Consider the following 20,668-nt stretch of genomic DNA (forward strand, 5'->3'; position numbering starts at 1 on the left):
CTGACGAAATGTATTTTTGAGAGTTTTACTGGAAAAAAAACATTTGCTAAAGTTTGCAAATGCAAAAATTAATTTTTTACTCAATTTGACAGGAATGTACTTAGAATCCTGAGATAATGCGCAAAATGCAATAAAAATGTATTTCAACATAATTCCTAATCCAAACGTGAAAAATGTCTAAAAATTACTGTGATATTGAATCCATGTAAGTTTTACTAGAAACAGTTGTTTTTCTATGGTTTGCAAATACAAAAATTATGTTTTACTCAATATGACTCTATATACTGTAACACTTAATATTACAGTTATTTAAACATTACTTCTAAACCACTAATAGGAGATTTACTCGAAACATATGCTTTTTTAAATCTTGCAAATGCAAAAAGTAGTTTTTTTACTCAATATGACAAAAATGTTCTTAGGATCCTGAGATAATGCGAAAAAGCAATACAAATGTATTCAAACATAACTTCTAAACTACACATGCAAAATGGCTTATAATGCCTAGAGATATTTATCTTTGTTAGTTGTACTAGTACAATGTGTTTTACTCACTATGACAGTATAGAGTCACACTCATTATGACATATTTAGAAGCATAACTCCAAAAATACCCATGCAAAATGTCTAATATTGCCTGGAGAAATGTATATTTGAGAGTTTTACTCCCCCCCCCCTCTAGTTGTTTTTCTATGGTTTGCAAATACAATTTTTTTTTTTTTTTCTCAATATGACTCTACACTGTAACACTTAATATGAGAGTTATTTAATAAGCGGTAGAAAATGGATGGATACTTCTAAACCACAAATGAAAAATGGCTAATAATGCTTGAAATAATGCATCTTTGGGAGTTTTACTCGAAACATATGCTTTTTAAAATCTTGCAAATGCAAAAAGTAGTTTTTTATTCAATATGACAATAATGTTCGTAGAATCCTGAGATAATAATAAAAAAAACACAATAAAAATGTATTCAAACATAACTTTTAAAATACACAAGCAAAATGGCTTATAATACCTAGAGGTATTTTTTGTTGTTAGTTGTACTAGTAAAATGAAATATTTTAAGGTTTGCAAAGACAAAAGTTAGTTTTTTTATTCAATTTAACAGTATAAATGTCATACTAAATATGAAAGGTTTATAAACATAACTCCAAAACCAAACATAATATCTGTCTAAAAAAACATTTTAATATTTGAATTTATGTGAGTTTTACCAGAATCAGGTATTTTGAAAGTTTCAGAAATACAAAAACTAAGTTTTACTCACTATGACAAACAATGGTCACACTCATTATGACAATTTTTGAAACAAAACTCCAAAAAACACAGGCAAAATGTCTAATAATGACTGAAGAAATGTATCTTTGAGAGTTTTACTGAAAAAAAAACATTTGGTAAGTTTTGCAAAAACAAAAAGTATTTTTTTACTCAATGAGCTTTGATTCCTGAGATAATGCAAAAAAGCAATACAATTTATTCCAACATAATTCCTAATCCAAACGTGCAAAATGTCTAAAAATGCCTGTGATATTGAATCCATGTGAGTTTTACTAGAAACAGTTGTTTTTCTATGGTTTGCAAATACAAAAATTATGTTTTACTCAATATGACTCTATACTGTAAAACTCAATATTACAGTTATTTAAACATTACTTCTAAACCACACATGAAAAATGGCTAATAATGCCTGAAATAATGCATTTTTGGGAGTTTTACTCGAAACATATGCTTTTTTCAAATCTTGAAAATGCAAAAAGTAATTTTTTTACTCAATATGCCAAAAATGTTCTTAGGATCCTGAGATAATGCGAAAAAGCAATATAAATGTACTCAAACATAACTTCTAAACTACACATGCAAAATGGCTTATAATGCCTAGAGATACTTATCTTTGTTAGTTGTACTAGTACAATGTGTTTTACTCACTATGACAGTATAGAGTCACACTCATTATGACATATTTAGAAGCATAACTCCAAAAATACCCATGCAAAATGTCTAATATTGCCTGGAGAAATGTATATTTGAGAGTTTTACTGGAAAAAAAAAACATATATTTGCCTAGAGATATTAATCTTTGTTAGTTGTACTAGTAAAATGACATTTTGTAAGGTTTGCAATGACAAAAGTTAGTTTTTTTATTCAATATAACAGGATAATTGTTATTCTAAATATGAAAGGTTTATAAACACAACTCCAAAACCAAACATACAATCTGTCTAAAAAAAATCCTGTAATATTGATTTTATGTGAGTTTTACCTGTATCAGGTATTTTAGAATGTTTCACAAATACAAAAACTAAGTTTTACACACTATATGGTATATGGTCACTCTCAATATGACCGTTTTTGAAGCATAACTCCAAAAATACGTATGCAAAATGTCTAAAAATGACTGAAGAAATGTATCTTTGAGAGTTTTACTGGAAAAAAAAAAACATTTGGTAAGGTTTGCAAAAACAAAAAGTAAATTTTTACTTAACTTTAAAGGAATGTACTTACAATCCTGAGATATTGCAAAAAAAAAAAAAAAAAAGCAATTCAAATGTATTCCAACATTATTTCTATTCCAAACGTGCAACATTTGCAAATACAAAAATTGTATTATACTCAATATGACTCTATACTTTAACACTCAATATGACAGTTATTTAAACATGACTTCTAAACCACATGTGAAAAATGGCTAATAATGCCTGAAATAATGCATCTTTGTGAGTTTTACTGGGAAAGAAACATTTGGTAAGGTTTGCAAAAAAAAAAGCAATTATTTACTTATTTGACAAGAATATACTTACAATCCTGAGATGTTTCGAAAAAAAAAGCAATACAAATGGATTTCAACATAATTCCTAATCCAAATGTGCAAAATGTCTAAAAATGCCTGTGATATTGAATCCATGGGAGTTTTACTAGAAACAGTGTTTTTTCTATGGTTTTCAAATACAAAACATAGGTTTTACTCAATATGACTGTACACTGTAACACTAAATATGACAGTTATTTAAGCATAACTTCTAAACCACACATGAAAAATGGCTAATGCTGCCTGAAATAATATATTGTTCTGAGTTTTACTGGAAAAAAAAGAACATTTGGTAAGGTCTGCAAAATTAAAAAGTAATTTTTACCCAACTTTACAGCAATGAACTTAGATTCCTGAGATAATGCGAAAAAATCAATAAAATTAATTTAATCATAACTCCAAAAATACACAGGCAAAATGTCTAATAATGAATGAATAAATGTATCTTCGAGAGTTTTACTGAAAAAAAAAAAAGTATTTTTTTACTCAATTTGACAGGAATGTACTTACAATCCTGCGATACTGCGAAAAAAATCAATAAAAATGTATTTCAACATAATTCGTAATCCAAGAGTGCAAAATGTCTAAAAATGCCTGTGATATTGAATCCATGTGAGCTTTATTAGAAACAGTAGTTTTTCTTTGGTTGGCAAATACAAAAATTAGGTTTTACTCAAAATGACTCTATACTTTAACACTCAATATGACAGTTATTTAAAAATTACTTCTAAACCATTAATGAAAAATGGCCAATAATGCCTGAAATAATGCATCTTTGGGAATTTTACTCGATACATATGCTTTTTTAAATCTTGCAAATGCAAAAAGTCGTTTTTTACTCAATATGACAATAATGCTCCTCTCTGAGCTGTCACCTTATCATGGTAGAGGAGTTTGCGTGTCCCAATGATCCTAGGAGCTATGTTGTCCGAGGGCTTTATGCCCCCTGGTAGGGTCTCCCAAGGCAAACAGGTTCTAGGTGAGGGATCAGACAAAGAGCAGCTCGAATACCTCTATGAAGAAGACAAAACATGGACCCAGATTTCCCTAGCCCGGACGCGGGTCACCGGGGCCCCCCTCTGGAGCCTGGCCCAGAGGTTGGGCACGATGACGAGCGCCTGGTGGCCGGGCCTGTTCCCATGGGGCCCGGCCGGGCACAGCCCGAAGAGGCAACATGGGTCACCCCGCCAATGGGCTCACAACCCATAGCAGGGGCCATAGAGGTCGGGTGCAATGTAAACTGGGCGGGAGCGTAAGGCACGGCACTTGGAGGTCCGATCTTCGGCTACAGAAGCTAGTTCTTGGGACGTGGAACGTCACCTCACTGGGGTGAAAAGAGCCTGAGCTAGTGCGCGAAGTGGAGAAGTTCCGGCTGGATATAGTCGGACTCACTTCGACGCACAGCAAGGGCTCTGGAACCACTTCTCTCGAGAGGGACTGGACCCTCTTCAGCTCTGGCGTTGCCGACAGTGAGAGGAGACGGGCTGGGGTGGCAATTCTGGTTTCCCCCCGGCTTAAAGCATGCACGTTGGAGTTCAACCCGGTGGAAGAAAGGGTAACCTCCCTCTGCCTTCGGGTGGGGGGACGGGTACTGACTGTTGTTTGTGCTTATGCACCAAACAGCAGTTAAGAGTACCCACCCTTTTTGGGTACACTCGAGGGAGTACTGGAAAGTGCTCCCCTGGGTGATTCCCTTGTCCTATTGGGGGACTTCAACGCTCATGTTGGCAACGACAGTGAAACCTGGAGAGGCGTGATTGGCCGCCCGGATCTGAACCCGAGTGGTGTTTTGTTATTGGACTTTTGTGCTCGTCATAGTTTGTCCATTACAAACACCATGTTTAAACATAAGGGTGTCCATATGTGCACTTGGCACCAGGACACCCTAGGCCGCAGTTCCATGATCGACTTTGTAGTTGTGTCATCGGATTTGCCGCCTTATGTTTTGGACACTCAGGTGAAGAGAGGGGCGGAGCTTTCTACCGATCACCACCTGGTGGTGAGTTGGCTGCAATGGTGGGAGGATGCAGACAGACCTGGCAGGCCCAAACGCATTGTGAGGGTCTGCTGGGAACGTCTGGCAGAGTCGCCTGTCAAAGAAAGTTTCAATTCCCACCTCCGGAAGAACTTCGAACATGTCACGAGGGAGGTGCGGGACATTGAGTTCGAGTGGAACATGTTCCACGCCTCTATTGTCGAGGCGGAAGATCGGAGCTGTGGCCGCAAGGTAGTTGGTGCCTGTCGGGGCGGCAATCCTAAAACCCCTTGGTGGACACCAGCGTTGAGGGATGCCGTCAAGCTGAAGAAAGAGTCCTATCGGGTCCTTTTGGCTCATAGGACTCCGGAGGCAGTGGACAGATACCGACAGGCCAAGCGGTGTGCGGCTTCAGCGGTTGAGGAGGCAAAAACCCGGACATGGGAGGAGTTCAGGGAAGTCGTGGAAAACGACTTCCTGATGGCTTCGAAGCGATTCTGGACCACCGTCCGCCGCCTCAGGAAGGGGAAGCAGTGCACTATCAACACCGTGTATGGTGCGGATGGTGTTCTGCTGACCTCAACTGCGGATGTTGTGGATAGGTGAAAGGAATACTTCGAAGACCTCCTCAATCCCACCAACATGTCTTCCTATGAGGAAGCAGTACCTGGGGAATCTGTGGTGGACTCTGCTATTTCTGGGGCTGAGGTCACTGAGGTAGTTAAAAAGCTCCTCGGTGGACGAAACCCGCCCGGAGTTCCTTAAGGCTCTGGATGCTGTGGGGCTGTCTTGGTTGACAACACTCTGCAGCATCGCGTGGATATCGGGGGCGGTGCATCTGGATTGGCAGACCAGGGTTGTGGTCCCTCTCTGTAAGAAAGGAGACCAGAGGGTGTGTTCCAACTCTCGTGGGATCACACTCCTCAGCCTTACCGGTAAGGTTTATTCAGGTGTACTGGAGAGGAGCCTACGCCGGATACTCAAACCTCGGATTCAGGAGGAACAGTGTGGTTTTTGTCCTGGTCTTGGAACTGTGGACCAGCTCTATACTTTTTTGTCTCCTCTCTGAGCTGCCACCTTATCATGGTCGAGGAGTTTGCTTGTCCCAGTGATCCTAGGAGCTATGTTGTCCGGGGAATTTATGCCCCCTGGTAGAGCCTCCCAAGGCAATTAATTCATAGGTGATGGATCAGACAAAGAGCAGCTCAAAGACCTTTACAAAGAAAACATATCGAGGCCCCAGATTTCCCTCACCCAGACGTGGGTCACCGGGGCCCCCTTCTGGAGCCGGGCTCTGAGGTGGGGCACGATGGCGAGCGCCTGGTGGCCGGGCCTGTTCCCATGGGGCCCGACTGGGCACAGCCTGAAGAGGCAACCTGGGTCCCCCACTCCAATGGGCTAACCACCCATAGCAGGGGCCATAGGGGTAGGGTATGATTTGAATTTGAGCTGGGCGGCAGGGATCTTGGCGGTCCGATCCTCGGCTACATAAGCTTGCTCTTGGGACGTGGAACGTCATCTCACTGGGGGGGGAAGGAGCCTAAAGCTAGTGCGCAAAGTAGAGAACTTCCGGCTGGATGTAGTTGGACTCACTTCGACGCACAGCAAGGGCTCTGGAACCACTTTTCCCGAGAGGGACTTGACTGTCTTCCACTCTGGCGTTGCCAGCAGTGAGAGAAGACGGGCTGGGGTAGCAATTCTCGTTGGCTCCTGGCTAAAAAGCTTGCACGTTGGAGTTCAACCCAGTGGACGAAAGGGTAGCCTCCATCCGCCTTCGGGTGGGGGGACGGGTCCTGACTGTTGTTTGTGCTTACGCACCAAACAGCAGTTCAGAATATCCACCCTTTCTGGGTACACTCGAGGGAGTACTGGAGAGTGCTACCCGGGCGATTCCCTAGTCCTAATGTGGGATTTTAATGCTCATTTTGGTCGATGACAGTGGAACCTGGAGAGGCGTGATTGGGAAGAATGGCCGCCCGGATCTGAACCCGAGTGATGTTTTGTTATTGGACTTTGGTGCTCGTCACAGATTGTCCATAACAAACACCAAGTTAAAAAAAATGGGTGTCCTTATGTGCACTTGGCACCAGGACACCCTAGGCCGCAGTTCCATGATCGACTTTGTAATTGTGTCATCGGATTTACGGCCTCATGTTTTGGACACTCGGGTGAAGAGAGGGGCAGAGTTTTCTACCGATCATCACCTGTTGGTGAGCTGGGTGCAATGGTGGGGGAGGATGCCGGACAGACCTGGCAGGCCCAAACGCATTTTGAGGGTCTGCTGGGAACGTGAAGTGAATTATATTTATATAGTGCTTTTCTCTAGTGACTCAAAGTGCTTTACATAGTGAAATCCAATATTTATGTTACATTTAAACTAGTGTGGGTGGCACTGGGTAGATGGTTGGTAAAGTGTCTTGCCCAAGGACATAACAGCAGTGACTAGGATGGCGGAAGTGGGAATCGAACCTGCAACCCCCAAGTTGGTGGCACGGCCACTCTACCAACCAAGCTATACCGCCAGAACGTCTGGCAGAGTGTCCTGTCAGAGAGAGTTTCAATGCCCACCGCCGGAACAACTTTGAACATGTCACGAGGGCGGTGCTGGACATTGAGTCCGAGCGGGCCATGTTCCGCACTTCTATTGTCGAGGTGGCTGATTGGAGCTGTGGCCGCAAGGTAGTTGGTGACTGTCGTGGCGGTAATCCTAGAACCTGTTGGTGGACTCTGGAGGTGAGGGATGCCGTCAAGCTAAAGAAGGAGTCCTATCTGGTTCTACTCAGTGACCTAGTGGTTGGAGTGCCCGCCCCGAGATCGGTATGTTGTGAGTTCAAATCCCGGCCGATTCATACCAAAGACTATAAAAATGGGATCCATTACCTCCCTGCTTGGCACTCAGCATCAAGGGTTGGAATTGGGTGTTAAATCAAGAAAAAAGTTTCCTTGGCGCGACACCGCTGCTGCCCACTGCTCCCCTCACCTCCCAGGAACAACAAGGGTGATGGGTCAAATGAATAATTTTGCCACACTTAGTGTGTGTGTGAGACAATTATTGGTAATTTACTTTAACTTTAATTTTTGGCTCATAGGACTCCGGAGGCATTGGACAGGTACCGACAGGCCAAGCGGTGTGCAGCTTTAGCGGTTGCTGAGGCAAAAACTTGTACATGGGAGGAGTTCGAGGGAGCCATGGAATACGATTTCCGGATGGTTTCGAAGCGATTCTGGACCGCTACCCGCCTCCTCTGGGAGGGGAAGCAATGCACTGTCAACACCGTGTATGGTGGGGATGGGGTTCTGCTGACCTCGACTGCGGATGTTGTGGATCGGTGGAAGGAATTTTTCGAAGACCTCCTCAATCCCACCAATACGTCTTCCTATGAGGAAGCAGTGCCTGGGGTCTCTGTGGCGGGCTCTCATATTTCTGGGGCTGAGGTTGCCGAGGTGGTTAAAAAGCTCCTCGGTGACAAGGCCCCGGGGGTGGAAGAGATCTGCCCGGAGTTCCTTAAGGCTCTGGATGCTGTGGACCTGTCTTGGTTGACAAGACTCTGCAGCATCGCGTGGATATCGGGGGCGGTACCTCTGCATTGGCAGACCGGGGTTGGGGTCCCTCTTTTTAAGAAGGGAGACCGGAGGGTGTGTTCCAACTATTGTGGGATCACACGCCTCAGTCTTCCAGGTAAGGTTTATTCAGGTGTACTGAAGAGGAGGTTACGCTGGATAGTCGAAACTTGGATTCAGGAGGAACAGTGTGGTTTTTGTCCTGGTCGTGGCACTGTGGACCAGCTCTATACTCTCGGCAGGGTTCTTGAGGGTGCATAGGAGTTTGCCCAACCAGTCCAAATGTGCTTTGTGGACTTGGAGAAGTCATTCGACCGTGTCTTTCGGGAAGTCCTGTGGGGGGTGCTCAGAGAGTATGGGGTATCGGACAGTCTGACTGTTGCGCTTTGCTCCCTGTACGATCAGTGTCAGAGCTTGGTCCGCATTGCCGTCAGTAAGTCAGAAATGTATCCAGTGAGGGTTGGACTCCGCCATGGCTGTCCTTTTTCACAGATTCTGTTCATAACTTTTATGGATAGAATTTGTAGGCACAGTTAAGGCGTTGAGGGGTTCCGGTTTGGTGGATGCAGGATTAGGTCTCTGCTTTTTGCAGATGATGTGGTCCTAATGGTTTCATTTGGCAGGGCTCTTCAGCTCTCACTGGATCGGTTGTCAGTCGAGTGTGAAACGACCGGAATGAGAATCAGCACCTCCAAGTCCGAGTCCATGGTTCCTGGCCGGAAAAGGATGGAGTGCCATCTCCGGGTTTGGGAGGAGACCCTGCCCCAAGTGGAGGAAATCAGGTGCCTAGGAGTCTTGTTCACAAGTGAGGGAAGAGTGGATCGTGAGATCGAGAGGTGGATCAGTGCGGTGTCTTCAGTAATGATGACGTCTACCATACTCTTGACGGCCACAGAGGTCAGGTGTGGCTAGGTGCCAATCTGCCACAGTTGAGGGGAAACAAAACACTCAGGGAGACAAACAGGAAGCTAACCCAAATAAGAGTGCTGACAGGAACTAAGGAGAGGAAATACTAAACACACAGAGGAGAAACTAAAACACAAACTGTCAGTAGCAAACCTGACAGTAGCCCCCCCTCCCATAATGGATACCAGACGTTTCACGAACCCCCCCTTAGAAAAAAAAAACAGTCCAAAGTCAAGGGAAGGTGGAGGGAGGACAAGGTGGTGGGTTGCCAGGGCAAGTGTCCCCGCACCCAGCGGGGACGAGTCAAGTGGCAAGGGTGAATAGAACGCCGCTGCAAAATGCGAGGCGGTCGCCCATGAAATGACCATTGTCACTCAGCCAGGTCCTATTTTACCTCCTTTGTTCCTCCAGTCAGTGCTGGACTATTTTATTGCATGTCGCTCTTGTGTCGTTGCTACCTGTCTTGATTTGTTGATGTCATCATTACACCTACTACCTGTCATGCTACTATTTGTCCTTGTCGTCGTAGCGGTAAGCTGTTCCTGTTAGCTATTTGTAGTTAGTTTTCTCCTAGTTTTTTGGTTTTGTGTTTTCATGTTAGCCATTAGCTGTTTCCAGTGTTTCTGTTTCGTGCAGGACACCTGTTAGCATCCACGCTAGGCCTTTTTTTTGTTCTCCACCCATGTGCGCGCTTTTGGTTTGAGCTTTTTGTTTGGTTTTGTTCTAGTTGTTCATATTAAACCCATGTTTTTTTCACTCCATGCCTGCCTCCTTTTCTGCATATTGGGGTTTGTCACCAAAACTAGTTTCACTAGTTTCTAGTGAAACTCACATGGATTCAATATCACAGGCATTTTCAGACATTTTGCACGTTTACATTAAGAAATATGTTGAAATACATTTTTATTGCTTTTTTCGCATTATCTCAGGATTGTAAGTACATTCCTGACAAACAGAGTAAAAAATTTATTTTTGTTTTTGCAAACCTTACCAAATGTTTTTTTTTACAGTAAAACTCTTAAAAATAAATTTCTTCAGGCATTATTAGATGCAATTAAAAAAAAATTAAAATAAAAAAAAAAAAAAAAAAAAAAAAAAAAAAAAATATATATATATATATATATATATATATATATATATATATATATATATATATATATATATATACATATATATATATATATATATATATATATATATATATATATATAGGCATTATTAGCCATTTTGCATGTGTTGTTTAGAAGTTTTGTTTGTATACATTTTTATTGCCTTTTTTCCCCCCCTCTCTGAGCTGCCACCTTATCGTGGTAGAGGAGTTTGCATGTCCCAATGATCCCAGGAACTATGTTGTCCGGGGGTGAAAGCCCCCCTGGTAGGGTCTCAAGGCAAACAGGTCCTAGGTGAGGGATCAGACAAAGAGCAGCTCGATGACCTTTATAAAGAAGACGTATCGAGGACCCAAATTTCCCTCGCCCGGACGCGGGTCACCGGGGCGCCCCGCTGGAGCCAGGCCCAGAGGTGGGGCACGATGGCAAGCGCCTGGTGGCAGGGGCTCTTCTCATGGGGCAGCCCGAAGAGGCAACGTGGGTCGCCCCTCCAACGGGCTCACCACCAATAGCAGGGGCCATAGAGGTCGGGTGCGATGTGAGCTGGTTGGGAGCCGAAGGCAGGGCACTTGGCGGTCCGATCCTAGGCTACATAAGCTAGCTTTTGGGACGTGGAACGTCACCTCACCGGGGGGGAAGGAGCTGGAGCTATTGCGCAAAGTGAAGAATTTCCGGCTGCAAAGGCTATGGAACCACTTCTCCCGAGAGGGCCTGGACTCTCTTCCACTCTGGCATTGCCGGCAGTGAGAGGCAACGGGCTTGGGTGGAAATTCTCGTTAACCCCCGGCTCAAAGCCTGCACGTTGGAGTTCAACCCAGTGGACAAGAGGGTAGCCTCCCTCCGCCTTCGGTTGGGGGGAGGCTACGCACCAAACAGCAGTTCAGAGTACCCACCCTTTCTAGGTTCACTCGAGGGAGTACTGGAGAGTGCTACCCCGGGTGATTCCCTTGTCCTACTGGGGAACTTCAACGCTCATGTTGGCAACGACAGTGAAACCTGGAGAGGCGTGATTGGGAAGAATGGCCGCCCGGATCTGAACCCGAGTGGTGCTTTGTTATTGGACTTTTGTGCTCATCACAGATTTTCCATAACAAACAACATGTTCAAACATAAGGGTGTCCATATGAGCACTTGTCACCAGGACACCCTAGGCCGTAGTTCCATGATCGACTTTGTAGTTGTGTCATCGGATTTGCGGCCTCATGTTTTGGACACTCGGGTGAAGAGAGGGGCGGAGCTTTCTACCGATCATCACCTCGTAATGAGTTGGCTGCGATGGTGGTGGAGGTTGCCGGTCAGACCTGGCAGGCCCAAAGGAATTGTGAAGGTCTGCAGGGAAAGTCTGGCAGAGTCTCCTGTCAGAGAGAGTTTCAATTCCCACCTCCGGAAGAACTTTGAACATGTCACGAGGGAGGTGCTGGACATTGAGTCCGAGTGGACCATGATCCGCACTTCTATTGTCCAGGCGGCTGATTGGAGCTGTGGCCGCAAGGTAGTTGGTGCCTGTCGTGGCGGTAATCCTAGAACCCGTTGTTGGACTCTGGCGGTGAGGGATGCCGTCAAGCTGAAGAAGGAGTCCTATGGGGTTCTTTTGGCTCATAGGACTCCGGAAGCAGTGGACAGGTACCGACAGGCCAAGTGGTGTGCAGCTTTAGGTTTTCGGAGGCAAAAAGTCAGACACGGCTTCGAAGTGATCCTGGACCACTATCCGCCGCCTCAAGAAGGGAAAGCAGTGCACTGTCAACACCGTGTATGGTGGGGATGGGGTTCTGCTGACCTCAACTGCGGATGTTGTGGATTGGTGGAAGGAATACTTCAAAGACCTCCTCAAACCCACTTACACATCTTCCTATGAGGAAGCAGTGCCTGGGGACTTTGTGGTGGGCTGTCTTATTTCTGAGGCTTATGTTGCCGAGGAAGTTAAAAATCACCTCAATGTCAAGGCCCCGGGTGTGGATGAGTCCCGCCCGGAATTACTTAAGGCTCTGGATGCTGTGGGGCTGTCTTGGTTGACAAGACTGCAGCATCGCATGGATATCGGGGTGGTACCTCTGGATTGGCAGACCGGGGTAGTGGTCCCTCTTTTTGAGAAGGGGGACCAGAGGGTGTGTTCCAACTATCGTGGGATCACACTCCTCAGCCTTCCCGGTAAGGTTTATTCAGGTGTACTGGAGAGGAGGCTACGCCGGATAGTCAAACCTCGGATTCAGGAGAAACAGTGTGGTTTTCGTCCTGGTCGTGGAACTGTGAACCAGCTCTATACTCTCGTCAGGGTTTTTGAGGGTGAATGGGAGTTTGCCTAACCAGTCTACATTTGCTTTGTGGACTTAGAGAAGGCATTCGACCGTGTCCCTTTCGAAGTCCTGTGAGGAGTGCCCAGAGAATATGAGGTATCGGCCTTTCTGATTGTGGTGGTCCGCTCCCTGTACGATCAGTGCCAGAGCTTGGTCCGCATTGCCGGCAGTAAGTCGAACACATTTCCAGTGAGGGTTGGACTCCGCCAAGGCTGTCCTTTGTCACCGATTCTGTTCATAACTTTTATGGACATAATTTCTAGGCGCAGTCAAGGCATTGAGGGGTTCCGGTTTGGTGACCGCAGGATTAGGTCTCTGCTTTTTGCAGATGATGTGGTCCTGATGGCTTCATCTGACCGGGATCTTCAGCTCTCAGTGGATCGGTTTGCAGCCGAGTGTGAAGCGACCGGAATGAGAATCAGCACCTCCAAGTCCGAGTCCATGGTTCTCGCCCGGAAAAAGGTGGAATGCCATCTCCGGGTTGGGGAGGAGACCCTGCCCCAGTGGAGGAGTTCAAGTACCTAGGAGTCTTGTTCACGAGTGAGGGAAGAGTGGATCGTGAGATCGACAGGCGGATCGGTGCGGCGTCTTCAGTAATGCGGACGTTGTACCGATCCGTTGTGGTGAAGAAGGAGCTGAGCCGGAAGGCAAAGCTCTCAATTTACCGGTCGATCTACGTTCCCATCCTCACCTATGGTCATGAGCTTTGGGTCATGACCGAAAGGATAATATCACGAGTACAAGCGGCCAAAATGAGTTTCCTCCGCCGTGTGGCGGGGCTCTCCCTTAGAATTAGGGTGAGAAGCTCTGCCATCCGGTAGGAACTCAAAGTAAAGCCGCTGCTCCTCCACATCGAGAGGAGCCAGATGAGGTGGTTCGGGCATCTGGTCAGGATGCCACCCAAACGCCTCCCTAAGGAGGTGTTTAGGACACGTCCAACCGGTAGGAGGCCACGGGGAAGACCCAGGACACGTTGGGATGACTATGTCTCCCGGCTGGCCTGGGAACGCCTCGGATAAGCGGAAGAAGATGGATGGATGGAACCTTTCATATTTAGTATGACAATAATACTGTTATATTGAATTAAAAAAAACTACACTGTGTCTTTGCAAACCTTACAAAAGATCATTTTTCTAGTACAAATTATGTTTGAATACATTTTTTTGCTTTTTTCGCATTATCTCTGGATCCTATGAACATTACTGTCATAATGAGTAAAAACTACTTTTTGCATTTGCAAGATTTTAAATAGCATATATTTTGAGTAAAACTCCCAAAGATACATTATTTCAGGCATTATTAGCCATTTTTCATGTGTGGTTTAGGAGTTATGCTTAAATAATATTGAGTGTTACAGTATACAGTTATATTGAGTAAAACCTATTTTTTGTATTTGCAAACATCGTTCTAGTTAAACTCCCATGGGTTCAATATCACAGGCATTTTTTGACATTATGCACGTTTGGATTAGAAATTATGTTGAAATACATTTGTATTGCTTTTTTTGCAATATCTCAGGATAGTATGTACATTCTTGTCAAATTGAGTAAAAAAATACTTTTGGTTCTTGCAAACCTTACCATTTTTTTTTTTTTTCGGTAAAACTCACAAAGATACATTTCTTCAGGTATTAGTAGACATTTTGCATGTGTATTTTTGGAGTTATGTTTCAAAAACTGTCATATTGAATGTGACTGTATACTGTCAAAGTGATTAAAATATAATTTTTGTTTTTGTGATCCTTTCGAAAATACCTAATTCTATTAAAATTCACATAAATTCAATATTACAGGCTTTTTTAGACAGATTTTATGTTTGGTTTTGGAGTTATGTCTATAAACTTTTTATATTTAGTATGCCAATTATACTGTTATATTGAATACAACAAACTAATTTGTGTCTTTGCTAACCTGAGGTTGCCGAGGTAGTTAAAAAGCTCCTCGGTGGCAAGGCCCAGGCCGGGGGTGGATGAGAGCCGCCCGGAGTTCCTTAAGGCTCTGGATGCTGTGGGGCTGTCTTGGTTAACAAGACTCTGCAGCACCGCGTGGACATCGGGGGCGGTTCCTCTGGATTGGCAGACCAGGGTGGTGGTCCCTCTATTTAAGAAAGGGGACCGGAGGGTGTGTTCCAACTATCCTGGGATCACACTTCTCAGCCTTCCCGGAAAGGTTTATTCAGGTGTACTGGAGAGGAGGCTACGCCGGATAGTACAACCTTGGATTCAGGAGGAACAGTGTGGTTTTCGTCCTTATCTTGGAACTGTGGACCAGCTCAATGCTCTCGTCAGGGTCCTTGAAGGTGCATGGGAGTTTGCCCAGTCAGTCTACATGTGCTTTGTGGACTTGGAGAAGGCATTCGACCGTGTCCCTCGGGAAGTCCTGTCGGGAGTGCTCAGAGAGTAAGGGGAATCGGACTGTCCGATTTGGGCTGTTCGCTCCATGTACGATCAGTGTCAGAGCTTGGTCCAAAGAGCTGGTAGTAAGTCGGACACGTTTCCAGTGAGAGTTGGACTCCGCCAAGGCTCCCCTTTGTCACCGATTCTGTTCATAACATTTATGGACAGATTTTCTAGCCACAGTCAAGGCGTTGAGGGGTTCTGGTTCGTTGGCCGTGGGATCACGTTTCTGCTTTTTGCAGATGATGTGGTCCTGATGACTTCATCTGGCCGGGTTCTTCAGCTGTCGCAGGATCGGTTTCGCAGCCGAGTGTGAAGCGACTGGGATGAGAATCAGCACCTCCAATTCCGAGTCCATGGTTATCGCCCGGAAAAGGGTGGAGTGCCATCTTCAGGTTGGGGAGGGGACCCTGCCCCAAGTGGAGGAGTTCAAGTACCTCTGTGTCTTGTTCACGAGTGAGGAAAGAGTGAATTGTGAGATCGACAGGCGGATTACTTTGGCGTCTTCAGTAATGCGGACGTTGTAACGATCCGTTGTGTTGAAGGTCATTATTGTCACCGATGTCCCACTGGGTGTGAGTTTTCCTTGCCCTTTTGTGGGCCTACCGAGGATGTCGTGGTGGTTTGTGCAGCCCTTTGAGACACTAGTGATTTAGGGCTATATAAGTAAACATTGATTGATTGATTGATTGAAGAAGGAGCTAAGCCGGAAGGCCAAGTTCTCAATTTACCGCTCAATCTACGTTGATATTCGTACCATTGGTCATGAGTTTTGGGTCATGACTGAAAGGACAAGATCACGGCTACAAGCGGCCGAAATAAGTTTCCTCCGCCGGGTGGCGGGGCTCTCCCTTAGGAATAGGGTGAGAAGCTCTGTCATCGTGGAGGAACTCAAAGTAAAGTCGCTGCTCCTCCATGTAGAGAGGAGCCAAATGAGGTGTTTCTGGCATCTGGTCAGGATGCCACCCGAACTTCTCCCTAGGGAGATGTTTAGGGCATGTCCAACCGGTAGGAGGCCACGGGGAAGACCCAGGACACGTTGGCTGGCCTGGGAACGCCTTAGGATCACCCGGGAAGAGCTGGAGGAAGTGGCTTGGGAGAGGGAAGTCTGGGTTTCCCTGCTTAGGCTGCTGCCCCCACGACCCGACCCCGGAGAAGCAGAAGAAGATGGATGGATGGATGGCCTATAGATATTCATCTTTGTTAGTTGTACTAGTCAAATGATCTTTTGTAAGGTTTGCAAATACACAAGTTAGTTTTTTGTATTCAATATAACAGTATAATTGTCATACTAAATATAAAAGTGTGGAGCTTTTCTACTAACACAGTCACACTGGAAGCCAGTTGTTCGGGTTTGACAGGAGATTTAATCTTTCATTTGTCACACAGCAAAAATGTCTCAGCTTTTCAGTCGCTCTGGTTTCTCATCACCAAGTGTGTCTCTGCTTCCGTCTCTCCGGTCTCAATAACTCTCCTTGCACCCGGCCGCTCACTGTTAAGGACAACAGATGATTAGTTTAACATGTACCACCTGTGCGACTCATCATCTGACAGCTGTGTCAGCTAATAATGCCTGAAATAATGCATCGTTGGGAGTTTTACTCAAAATATATGCTTTTTAAAATCTTGCAAATGCCAAAAGTAGTGTTTTACTCAATTTGACTGGAATGTACTTTGAATCCTGAGATAATGCTAAAAAAGCAATAAAAATGTATTCAAACATAACTTCTAAAATACGCATGCAAAATGACTAATAATGCCTGGAGATATTTATCTTTGTTAGTTGTACTATTAAAATGATCTTTTGTAAGGTTTGCAAAGACACAAGTTAGTTTTTTTTATTCAATATTACAGTATAACTGTCATACTAAATATGAAAGGTTTATAAACATAACCCCAAAACCAAACATGAAATCTGTCTAAAAAAAAGCCTGCAATATTCAATTTATGTGAGTTTTACCAGAATCAGGTATTTTGGAAAGGTTCACAAATACAAAAATGTTGTTTTACTGGCCTCATATTGGTCACACTCAACTTTACAGTTTTTGAAAAATAACTCCAAGAATACACATGCAAAATGTCTAATAATGCCTGAAGAAATGTATGTTCGTGAGATTTTCTGAAAAAAACAACAACATTTGGTAAGGTTTGCAAAAACACAGTTATTTTTTACCTAATTTGACAATACTGGTCTTAGAATCCTGGGATAATGCGAACAAAACAAAAACAATTTATTCCAACATATATTCTAATCCAAACGTGCAAACTGTCTAAAGATGCCCGTGATATTGAATCCATGTGAGTTTTACTAGATACAGTTGTTTTTTTATGTTTTGCAAATACAAAAATTAGGTTTTACTCAATATGACTGTATACTGTAACACTCAATATGACAGTTATTTAACCATAACTCCTACACCACACATGAGAAATGGCTAATAATGCCTGAAATAATGCATCTTTGGGAGTTTTACTTGAAACATATGCTTTTTTAAATCTTGCAAATGCATAAAATAGTTTTTTGCTCAATATGACAGTAATGTTCTTAGAATCCTGAGATAATGCGAAAAAATAACATAACAGTATAACTGTCATACTGGCGCAGATCAAGGCTCTCTCGGTGCTCTCGTGCGCGCTGTTTTGTTTGTTTTTGTGCGTAAATAGTGTGTTCGTTTGCTTTTACACACGTGAAGAGCTACTGAACATCAGATCTACCACCTCTACGGACTTATTACCAGTCATTTTAGCTACAGCTGCAGATTTGGTCCACTGTTTCATCAAAAGAGGGAAACCATACCGAAGAGGAAAGAGAGCGGGTTCCCTCGTCCGTCTCCGCAGACGAGGATCACGCACGCCCTTCCTCTCCAACGTACGCTCACTTGCCAACAAGATGGATGAGCTAGCGTTGCTGATGAGAAGAAACAAGGACTTTTCCTCATTTTGTGCTTTATGCTTCACGGAGAAATGGCTGAGCGCGAGTGTCTTGGACAGCGCGGTTCAACTGGAGGGCTTTCATCTTCTCCGCGCGGACCGAAATGAGCGGCTCTGCGGCAAAAAAAAAAGAGGCGGTGGAGTCTGCTTCTTTATCAACAGCAACTGGTGTACAGACGTGACGGTGATATCCCAACACTGCTCACCGCGTAAGATTGTTTCATTCATTCTCGTGGCTGCCTACATACCGCCCAGCGCGGACGTGCGTGAGGCTCAGCGCACGCTTGCAGACCAGATCTTACACGTGGAACGGTCTTTTCTGAACTCTATTGTTATCGTGCTTGGTGACTTCAACAAGGGAAATCTGAGCCAGGAATTACCCAAGTATAGGCAGTTTATTAAATGCCCGACCAGAGAGGAGAACATTTTGGATCACTGTTACACCACAGTAAGCAAGGCATATCATGCAGTCCCACGTGCTTCCCTTGGACTATCAGATCACGTGATGGTGCAATTAATCCCTTCATACAGGCATAGACTGAAACTGGCTAAACCTGTTATGAGGACCATTAACTGTTTCAATGCTGAAGCTGTGAATGAGCTACGTGCATGTTTGGAGATGACAGACTGGGAGGCAATCTGGACGAGTATACGGACACTGTGACCTCATACATACAGTTCAATGAGGCGCGCATCATTCCAACGTGCACCGGGCTTGTTATAACAACGACAAGCCATGGTTCACACCCAAGCTCCGACGACTGCGCAAGAAAAAAGACACTGCGTGGAGGAGCGGGGACCGGAATACCTACAGAGAAGCGAAGTACCACTTCAACAGGAAAATGCGGAAAGCTAAATCTGTGTACTCTAACCGTCCTAAGGAACAGTTTCGCTCCAATGACTCTGCAGCCGTGCGGAGAGGATTAAGGGCCCTTACAAACTATAAACCCAAAGCCCCCCAGGCCCTGAATGACCGAACTCTCGCTCAGAACCTCAACACACATTAGTGTTGTCACGAACGGCCTTCAGCTCATAAAAGCTCTACTACCCCCACCATAACACCCCCCCACTCCAGCACTACATTAAAGGACTTAAAGGACTCCAAGGTCTATAAGGACTCCAAGAACATCACAGGACCTCACAAAAGGCCCTCTCCATCTCTGAGAGGAGGATGTACGCCGGCAGTTCTTGAAGCTGAACACGCGGAAGGCCCCCGGGCCTGATGGTGTCTCCCCCTCCACCTTGAGACATTGTGCGGATCAGCTGGCTCCTGTCTTCACTGACATTTTTAACACCTCTCTGGAGCTATGCAGCGTGCCGTCCTGTTTCAATACCTCCACCATCGTCCCTGTCCCCAAGAAAGCTCTGATCACAGGACTTAATGACAACAGGCCAGTGGCGCTGACGTCTGTGGTCATGAAGTCCTTTGAGCGCTTGGTCCTGCCCCACCTCGAAGACATCACCGCCCCCCTCCTGGACCCACTGCAGTTCACCTACAGAACCAACAGGTCTGTGGATGATGCAGTGAATCTGGCCCTCCACTTCATCCTGGATTATCTGGACTCCCCAGGAACCTACGCGAGGATCCTGTTTGTGGACTTCAGCTCTGCCTTCAACACCATCCTCCCTGGACTGCTACGAGACAAGCACTACCAGCTCAGCGTACCCGACTCCCTCTGCAGGTGGATCAATGACTTCCTGACGGACAGAAGACAGCACGTGCGGCTGGGGGAGATTGTCTCGGATAGTCGAACCACGAACACTGGTACCCCTCAGGGCTGTGTACTTTCCCCCTGGCTCTTCTCCCTGTACACAATTTGCTGCACCTCCAGTCACCAGTCGGTGAAGCTGCTCAAGTTTGCGATGACACTACTCTCATCGGGCTCATCTCGGATGGCGATGAGTCCGCCTACAGGAAAGAGGTGGACCGGCTGCCAATCTTGTGCAGCCTCAACAACCTGGAGCTGAACGCCCAGAAAACAGTGGAGATGATCATGGACTTCAGGAAAGTCACAGCCCCACCATCCCCCCTCAACCTCATTGACTCTCCCACCCCCGTCTCCATTGTAGATTCCATCCGTTTCCTGGGCACCACCCAGGACCTCAAGTGGGAGCCGACCATCAGCTCCCTCATCAAGAAGGCCCAGCAGAGGATGTACTTCCTGCGGCAACCGAAAAAATTTAAAGTGCCGACTGAGATGCTGGTGCAGTTCTACTCACCTCCTCCATCACCATGTGGTTCACTGGCGCCACAGTCCGGGACAAGCATTGATTGCAGCGCATGGTACGTGCTGCTGAGAAGGTGATTGGCTGCAAACTTCCACCCCTCCAGGACCTGTTCTCCTCCAGGACCAGGAGGCGTGTGGGTCGGATAACAGCTGACTCTTCTCACCCTGGACAAAAAATATTCTCCCCTCTTCCCTCAGGGAGGAAACCACGGTCCAGCCAGACCCACGCCTCCTGCCATCTAAAAAGTTGTTTCCCCTCGGCCATGAGACACGTGAACAATAACAGGTTCTCATAGCTCAGTTACAGCTCATGTTATTCTATTCTGTGTTATATGTCTTTTATGTTGCACGATTGCGCCAAGTAAAATTCCTAGTTTGTGAACCCATTCTCAAACAATGGCAACTGAAAACTTTTCTGATTCTGAATCTGATTCTGATTCTGACACTAAAAATGAAAGG

At 45.3% G+C, this 20,668-nt stretch overlaps 1 long non-coding RNA gene across 1 annotated transcript in view; it reads right to left on the reverse strand.

The window, feature by feature from the left end:
• Positions 1-16,394: 16,394 nt before the first annotated feature.
• Positions 16,395-20,668, reverse strand: part of LOC133558821 (uncharacterized) — a 48,645-nt gene continuing 44,371 nt past the window's right edge. Inside the window, exon 2 of the long non-coding RNA XR_009808018.1 lies at positions 16,395-16,542. This is a non-coding gene — a long non-coding RNA (uncharacterized LOC133558821). The remainder of the gene's footprint in view (positions 16,543-20,668) is intronic.

This window comes from Nerophis ophidion, linkage group LG09 (genome assembly GCF_033978795.1).
Source record: "Nerophis ophidion isolate RoL-2023_Sa linkage group LG09, RoL_Noph_v1.0, whole genome shotgun sequence".
NCBI classification, from domain to species: domain Eukaryota; kingdom Metazoa; phylum Chordata; class Actinopteri; order Syngnathiformes; family Syngnathidae; genus Nerophis; species Nerophis ophidion.